Source organism: Calypte anna, chromosome 1 (assembly GCF_003957555.1).
Source record: "Calypte anna isolate BGI_N300 chromosome 1, bCalAnn1_v1.p, whole genome shotgun sequence".
NCBI lineage: Eukaryota > Metazoa > Chordata > Aves > Apodiformes > Trochilidae > Calypte > Calypte anna.
In genome coordinates this window covers 122213422-122221672 of record NC_044244.1, presented here as the reverse complement: position 1 = coordinate 122221672, position 8251 = coordinate 122213422, and the positions used below count along the sequence as shown (strand labels likewise).

The 8251-nt window shown below is 47.5% G+C and overlaps 1 protein-coding gene across 1 annotated transcript in view; it reads left to right on the top strand.

Annotated features, from left to right (window-relative positions):
* Positions 1 to 3711: 3711 nt before the first annotated feature.
* Positions 3712 to 8251, top strand: part of RAI2 (retinoic acid induced 2) — a 45308-nt gene continuing 40768 nt past the window's right edge. The window contains exon 1 of the mRNA XM_030469418.1: positions 3712 to 3824. The gene's annotated coding sequence lies outside the window, so the exon portion shown is untranslated. The remainder of the gene's footprint in view (positions 3825 to 8251) is intronic.

The window sequence follows — 8251 nt, the reverse complement described above, 5'->3', positions numbered from 1 at the left end:
GTCATACCTGCACAGGTTTATAAATGAGTCAGAGAATCACAGAATCATAGAATCACAGAATGGTTTGGGTTTGAAGGGACCTTAAAGATCATTTTCTTCCAATCCCCCTGCATGGGCAGGGACACCTCCCACCAGACCAGGTTGCTCAAGGCCCCATCCAGCCTGGGCTTGAACACTGCCAGGGAGGGGGCAGCCACAACTTCCCTGAGCAACCTGTGCCAGTGTCTCACCACCTTCACAGTGGAGAATTCCTTCCTACTGTCTAACCTAAGTCTTCCCCCTCCCAGTTTAAAACCACTAACCACATGCATATAGGAACAGTTCCTCTGTCATAAGCTAGAGAAGTGCTTGAGGGTGTGCTATCTCAACTTACAAGACATGAAGGAAGAGAGGAGACAAGATGATAACAAAGATAACACAATGCTTACCCACTTATGCAGCAGCATTTGCAATGGCAGGCATGGGAGACCATCAGGCTGAGATGTGAGCGGGACAATCAGCTACCACTGACAGAAGGATTTTTGATTGATTTTAAATTAAGGTCACTATCCCCAGGCCACAGCTAGATTTGATTATTTCTGTCACATTTTAGAAGGGTGAGAGAAACTTGTTTGCAACCATCTCTTCAGTGACTCGGTGCGTACTGATGTTTTTTCCAGTGGGCTTTGATGCTTACAACTTCCACAATGTGCCATGCATCTGTGCAGCAATGCCACTCTCTCACTGAAAAGAGTGGACATCTTCAAGAACTGATTTTGAATAACATGCTTACACTATTAAAAGTTTATGACATCATCAGCAACATTATCCTCTCCACCCTTTCTCGAAAGCATGAAACAGCAGGCTTATGATTTCATATCTGTGCATATTCCATTCCATGTGTGATGTCACACAACCCCCACAGGCCTTAATGAATACATTTGACAAAAACCTTTTGAGTTCTTGATGTAAAGATTGTAATGTAATCCAGGCACTCATGTGATAGCTGACAGTTAGCTGAAACACGGACTCCTCCATTCTTCCAAATGAGAACCTTTTTTCCGTTCTCAAACACAACTGTTTAAAGACAGTTTTGCTATTGCACATTTTGAGTGACCACCTCCTCCTCGTGTTCCCAACCACCATACCAAGCTGCCCATTTTGCTGTCAGACTTATCAGCTTGTTTATAAGATAACTCCACCTTACTGTCCCGATACCTTCCCAACAGCCACTCATCCTGTTTAGCACAAGATTCTATACAATGCAGGCATTAGGAAAGCACAAAATTAACCCATATGAGAAATTAAATCTTGGAGGTGTTTTCACTGCTGGCAGGCAAATGGTGGCTGTCAAAGGACACAAAGAAAAGACTGTAAGCATAAGAGCAAGCCTAACAGTGAACTATTTGTGGTGGAGATGCTTATCTGCCTCAGCTGTGATTTGGCTGCCCTCCATGGATTTCTCTTCTGTAGGTTCATCCATTCTCCCCCACAAAATGACATAAATGACATCAAATGCCCACTGTGAGATAGATAGCAAGGGGGTCCACAGTTGGGTTTGCACGAAGAATCATTTGCTTACGGTCAGGAGAAGCAGTCACCTGCTACTTTCATTTAGTTGCCTCCTTCTCTTGTGCTAGAAGTCACAGCTGGCAGTTCCTGCTCACTCTCACCATGCTGCTCATGAGTTAAGGAACCTCTGTCACATCTTCCCTCAGGTACCTCTTGCCAAGCCATATGTACCTTACTGCAAAATCTTGTCAAATCATGGAATATCACTGCCAGCCTCCTCCAAACCTTTTCCAGCTCTACAGTGGCCTTTTTGAGAAGGAATCATAGAATCATTATGTTTGAAAAATACCTCTAAGATCATCAAGTCCAACCATTAACACAGCACTGCCATGCCCACGACTAAACAATGTCCCTCAGCACCACATCTTCACACTTTTTAAATACCTCCAGGGATGGTGACTCTAAATCATGGTGTCTCAAAATCATAGAATCATAGAATCATAGAATTGGCTGGGTTGGAAGGGACCTCAGAGATCATCGAGTCCAACCCTTGAAGCACCGTTGCGGTTGCTAGACTATGGCACTGAGTGTCATGGTGTGACCAGAGCTCCAGCAGTATTCAGGATGCAGCTGCATCACAGATTTGCAGACAAGTGTAAAATTTGTTTCCTTCTCCATTGCTTTCCTAACAAGTCCTAACATTTGGCTCACTATTTTGATCACACCAAGGAAGCTGACATTTTCCCATCTGTGTTTGTCCCTGGACTTTCAGCCTGGAGGAAAGCAATGTCCAAAATATTTCCACATTGAACTTTTTTTGCTGATAGGCAAGAAAGAAATGACTGACAGGAAGTGCACAGTTGTGCTGTTTGGGGAAAAACAAAACAAAACTTGGAATAAGAGTAGTGGATGTTAAATCCTGTGATGCTCCAAAATTCACTCTCAGGCAGCTTGACCTAAATTCCTATGGGCAGTGAGGAAGCCACATATTTGGAGCATTTGAAAGAAAACTAGACAAATGCCCATAAATTATCCTATGGAGGACATTCCTACTCTCTTTCAGAAGATGGATTAGGCAGATGACCTACTAAGTTTTTTTTTCTTCTTTCACTAATTCCCACAATGTCATGAGTGTGTGTGCTTTACCCTTTCTTAAATCATAATCTGTTTGATCCAGCACCAGCCAAAGGTTTTGAAACGCCCATTAAACCGCAAGAGGAAATCTCGAGCGGTTTGCTAGTATCAACAGAAAGCCAGACGGAATTACAATCATCTTTTATGTACATTTGAGGACATATTATGTAATACTAGCCACGGATTTAGTTTAATGCACCGCACCTTCCAATAAGCTGCTGGCGACACTCGCAGCGATTTGAAACCTCAATGAAAAACTCTCTTGCCCTTGACAAAACCATTTTAAAGTCTGTCATCAAGAGGCTTGGGATACTCAGAGTCTTATGGAAAAATGAGGGCAAAGCAGATCATAGAATCACAGAATGGTTTGAGTTGGAAGGGGTCTTAAAGATCATCTAGCTCCAACCCCCCGCATGAGCAGGAACACCTCCCATTATCCCGCTAGACCAGGTTGCTAAAAGCCCCATCCAACCTGGCCTTCAAGACTTGCAGGGTAGGGGCATCCACAACTTCCCTGGACAAACTGTTCAGGTGTCTCAACCCTCACAGTGAAGAATTTCTTCCTAATATCTAATCTAAATCTATCCTCTTTCATCTTAAATCCATTCCCTCTCATCCTTTCACTGCATGCTCTTGTAAAAAGTCCCTCCCCTGCTTGCTCGTATCCCCTTCAGGTAGGATAAGGGGAGCCTTCTCGTCTCCAGGCTGAGCATCTCTAACCCTCTCATCCTGTCTACGTAGCAGAGGTGCTCCAGCCCCCTGATCATCTTCGTGGCCCCGCTCTGGACTCCATGAGATTTATTAACGAGGATGACGCTGCCTGCTGCAACATCTTCCTGGGTGGTACGGTTCCTACCCCACGTATCCCTTGCCGGTGCATGCCCTTCCCACGCCCCACGCTCCCCCACAAAAGCCCCCAAGAGTTGGGGGCTCGGGGGTGGGGTGGGGGTGGGACAGACAAGCGCCTGTGGGTGGGTGGAGCGAGCCGTGGTGGGCAAGACCCGGGGTGGGCCAGTCCCGCCCCTCGTTTCTCGCCCCTCCCCGCCCCGCCCGGCGCGGGGGGAGCGGGACGCGGTACCGGGCAGGGCGGCGCGTCCCCGGCGGCAGCGGCGGCGGCTGTGGCCGGGGTTGACAGAAGCAAGCGACGGCTGCGGCCCCCATGGAGCCCAGCTAGGGGCTTGCCTCACCCTCCACCGGAGGTAGGTACCGCGGGGCGACTGCGCGCCGACAACCGCGGGGCGGGCGGAGCGGTGACAGGTTGGCCGGGGCGGCGGCGTTTTGCGGGAATCAGCCCCCCCGCCTCCATTCCCCATTGCGTCCCAGCCGCGGCCGAGCTCTACGGTACCGTGGGGAGGACGGCAGCGGTTCCGCGGTCCCTTCTCCGGCCCGTGACTATTGTTTCTTGTGGCGCCGAACGGGCGCAGCGAGACCCCGGTGGCGGCTTTGTGCGGGTTGTCCCGGCACTGGGGGGCTGCGGCGGTGGGTTTGGGGGGTGGGAGGCGCGGAGGACCCAGGCAGAGAGACGGACGGGGCGAGACCGTCACCGTACGGGCAGAGCGAGCCACCACCTCCCCCACCTTTCTCCCTCCTCCCCCTGCCTGCGGAACTTCTCCAAAATCACGCCCGTGGGTGCGTGCCGCGTCCGGGCATCGCCCCTCCACCCCTCCCGGTTTGTGGGTACTGCCCCACGGGAAATAAAACACGGCGGGTCACAGCGACTTAAAGCGCCCGGATCCACGGGTAATAAAAACAAACAAATAAATAAATAAATAAATGTAGGATGGGTTTCAAGATGGGCGGTAATGGGATGAATTGGGGTTTCTTTAGGAGCTGGTCGCAAGCCAGGAGGAGGTGGTTTTAGCCTTCTGAAGTTGGGGCAGAAATTCTTCCCGCTGTCACCCGCCTTCTCGGCGAGGGCTGCCGGGAGGACGAGCTGTCACCTGCATTCCCCTTCACGGCTTTTTCTGGAGGGGGCTGTCGCGGGGCGTGGGTCACCCGCGCCGCGAGCTTTGACCAAGCGGCGTGGCGAAGAAGTTCTGCATCCCTCGGGGGGGAGGGATGCTGCAGGGTGCCGGCACCATCGGAGGGAGCGGCGGGGCAGTTGTTCTCCTTCTCTCTATTACCCCCCCCCTCCCACTCCCCCCTCATTTGGAGGAGATTGGTTTGGTTTTGATTTAGTCGCTGTTGTTGTTGTCAGTTTTCTCACATGCCATTCTCAATCAGAAGTATTTTTTAGAAACAATGCTTAAAATGCAGGATTCAAAATACAGTTATTGTCTAATGGGGTTGTATTGTTAAAGAGGAAAGAGTATCTGGTTGCCCATGAATTCTTCAGGTATTTTCCGTTTAAACTTGATGAGGAAATATTTTTTCTAAGTAACCTTTCATTTCATTTAGTGCTGGCAAATTGGTTTAACATTTAAAGTAAAGATTTCCTCACAAATACGCTACTGAGATGACAGTAGTACAGGGTAAAAAATTGGCATGCTTCCTTTTTTTTGTTGTTTTTTGTTTGTTTGTTTGTTTGTTTGGCTTGGTTTTTTTTGTATTTGTTAGACATAAATTTTGAAAAGCTTTTGCTTCTTTTTTATAACTCTGCCAGTGGCCCTGGTTAATCAGATGTAACTACAGTAACTAGTCCAGGAAGCTGCCGATAGCCTGCTTGTTTTCCTCCTCAGCTTTGCTAGAACAGCCTCTTCAATTAATGCACCCTCACTATTTTGTCCTTGGTATCTCTGATGGATTTGGTAGCTTTTCTGTGAGAATCTCCAGTGGGACTCTCATGGGGACACTAAAATCTCTTTCACCTTGAGAGATGATTGAAGCCAAATTTGAAGAGGGGATAACTGCTCGAATTAACTGAAGAGTGATGCCTAGTTTCCGTGTGTACATTAAATTCTGGAGGTGCTCTATTCTCCAGAGCTATCTGGGTCAGACCAGGAATCACCCCAGTGATGGGTTTTGCAGGGTCCTGATCACTTCTTACAAAAAATCCAAGTGATAAGCTTTGGCGACGCTCATGGATCGCATTGCAAGCACGGGCTGGAGGATGGAGCCAGTCATGTGTCAGGCATGATGTGTGCAATGAGCGGGTTGCACTGAACACACTACAACTTCAGGAAGCTGGCGTTTGCTGTGCAGAGCCTGCAGCGGTGTGAATTACAGGGAAAAAATGCATTCGCATGTAACAAAGGCGGCTGGCTCATCTCCTGTGCAAGGAACTCGTGGTTTTTTATTTTTTTATTTTTTTATTTTTTTATTTTTTAAATCTGGCTCCTGTTTCTGCCTCGGCCACGAATTGCCGGTGTAGCTCTGGGCAATCCATTTAATGTTTCCCTGCCTCCCCACTCCTCATCTTTGCCTGTGACCCGCCAAGTGTGCTTGTCTGTACCAGGCTGGCAGTTCAGATGCCAACTCAAACCCTTTCCCTTCCCCTGCTGACTTGCACACAGCAGCCCATGATAGGTTATACCCAGCTGCATCGAGGGGCTACAGTTTGACATGCAAATGCTAATGCTGGAGCCAATAATACAGATGAAGCAGCCTCACAACGATTTATCAAAGATTTATCAATCTCTAATCCTATCCCTCTTCTAATCTGGTCATCCTCTGCTGCTAATCAAATCTCCTGGCATTTCTTGAGTGGTGTTTGGCTGCCTGCTCGCCCTCGTGTGTGCTGGCCTGTGCCAAAGCAGGGAAGTGGTGGCAGGGGAGATGGGCTGAGTATCACCAGCTCTTCAGGACAGAGACTGTCTGTCACTTGAGGTTTGTAAAATCCCTGGCACGAGAGCAGCCTGGTGTGATTTAGAAATACAAATCGTAGCTAGAGGGTAAATTGCAACAACATCACAGGAAAATGGATAGAAAATGGCACCTCGGGCGTTCCTGCGCAGCCAGCTGTGTGCACGTCAGGAGGGAACGGAGGTGGAAGGGTGCAGCTCCCTCGGCGGAACAACGGCATTCTTATTTTAGCATGGAAGACAGCCAAAGATAAGGAGCTGTTGTCATCCGGCTGGTTGGAGGATTAAGAAAAAAAAAAAAAAAAAAAAAAAAAAAAAAAAAAAAAAAAAAAAAAAAAAAAGAGGAGTAGAAAAGCTAGAAAAGCTGTGTGGAAATAGAACTATTTTGATGTAGGTAGTAAAGGAAAAAGAAAAAAACACCAGATAACCTTGCAAGTGATGGGCTAGCCACATAATGCTGGCAGTACAAGATTTCTCCAATAAAATCCAGAATGATCCTAATTAAGCCCAGACCCTGTTAAATGACACATGGCTTTATTTATTTCATATGTTTCTAGGTCCTAAGGATGGGGCCAAATGTGAAGAGTTTGATGTGGCAGATAGTTTAACCCCAATTACTTCTACATAAATCACGTGATTGTTACAGGAGCTGAGTACATCTGATGGGTGCCCCAGAGCTATTGATAAATATTTTTTTTTTCATTATTGTTTTTTTTTTTTATTTTTTTAAAAAATCCCATTTAAAAATCTCTAGTGGTGCAAGCAAGGATCTGAAGGAGAGGGGTGGCCACCCTCTCCACAGGAAGAAGGATGGAGATGCAGGAGCTGTTGCGATGCAGTGTGCCCACTGGTCTGTATGCGTAGGCAGCTGAAATGGTGGCTTTGTAGAGCAGGCAGCCAGAGAAGGGAAAGCAAAATGGGAGCTGACAAATATTCTTGTTATGAGACTGGGGTGGATGAATGATTTATGGGGGTACTTGCTATATTTATTTATTATTTATTTATTTTTGAGTGGAAGGAGTCTGCTGGCGATATGTGGTGCTAGCCACGAATGGCTTTGCTTTGAAATCAGGCTGCACTGGGTCACGCCTCCAGAAATGGCATCTACAGAATAGCAATACAGTAAAACACTTCTCAGCATTGTTTGGGTCTCATAGACTGTCTTCACGAGGAAAAAGTTTTCCTCATTTTTTGTTCAAAGCCCTAGGCCTAATTTGTCCCATCAGACTCAGGATTTCAAAAAGCGGTGGCTGTATGGGAGGTCCTGGGCTGCAGATGATCACTGTAAACCTGTCTTGTTTCTCCTCAGGAATTTCCATTCCTGGGTTTGCAATATTGCCCATCCTTCCCATGGCACCGAGCAGCTCCATAAATAGGCCACTCCATGCAGGATCTGCTCTGCTGAGTGATTTAATGTTGCTTGTTAGACCTGGTTTTTCCTTTTTTTCCCCCAAACAGATTTATCCACGCTATTGTTTAACTTGTAGCGTGGGGTGGTGAGTTTACAACATGGCATCTGTAGGACTTTGCCAGTCCTGGGAGTGATCAGTTGTCCTGGGGGATCCCTGCAGCAGCCACCTCTCCACAATTCAAGTGCAAGTGATAGAGCCCCTCTGAACTGGACAAGTTTCCACTACCCTTTTGGTTTTGCTAGGGTATGTAGTAGTTTAGAAATTCTACTTCATGGAATCAGATGTGGGGCTAAATGTTCTCAGGAATTACCCAAAGAGCCTGAAACGGGTCTCCTGTCCCCTTATACCCTCCTCAGAAAAAAATGTCCTTCAGCCTGGGGGATTCCAGGTCCCTGTATTGCTTGCACTACCCTTAAGGTGATTAGAGAGCAGTCACTATAGCAGAAGGCAGGTGGGGGCTGTTGGCTTAAAGAG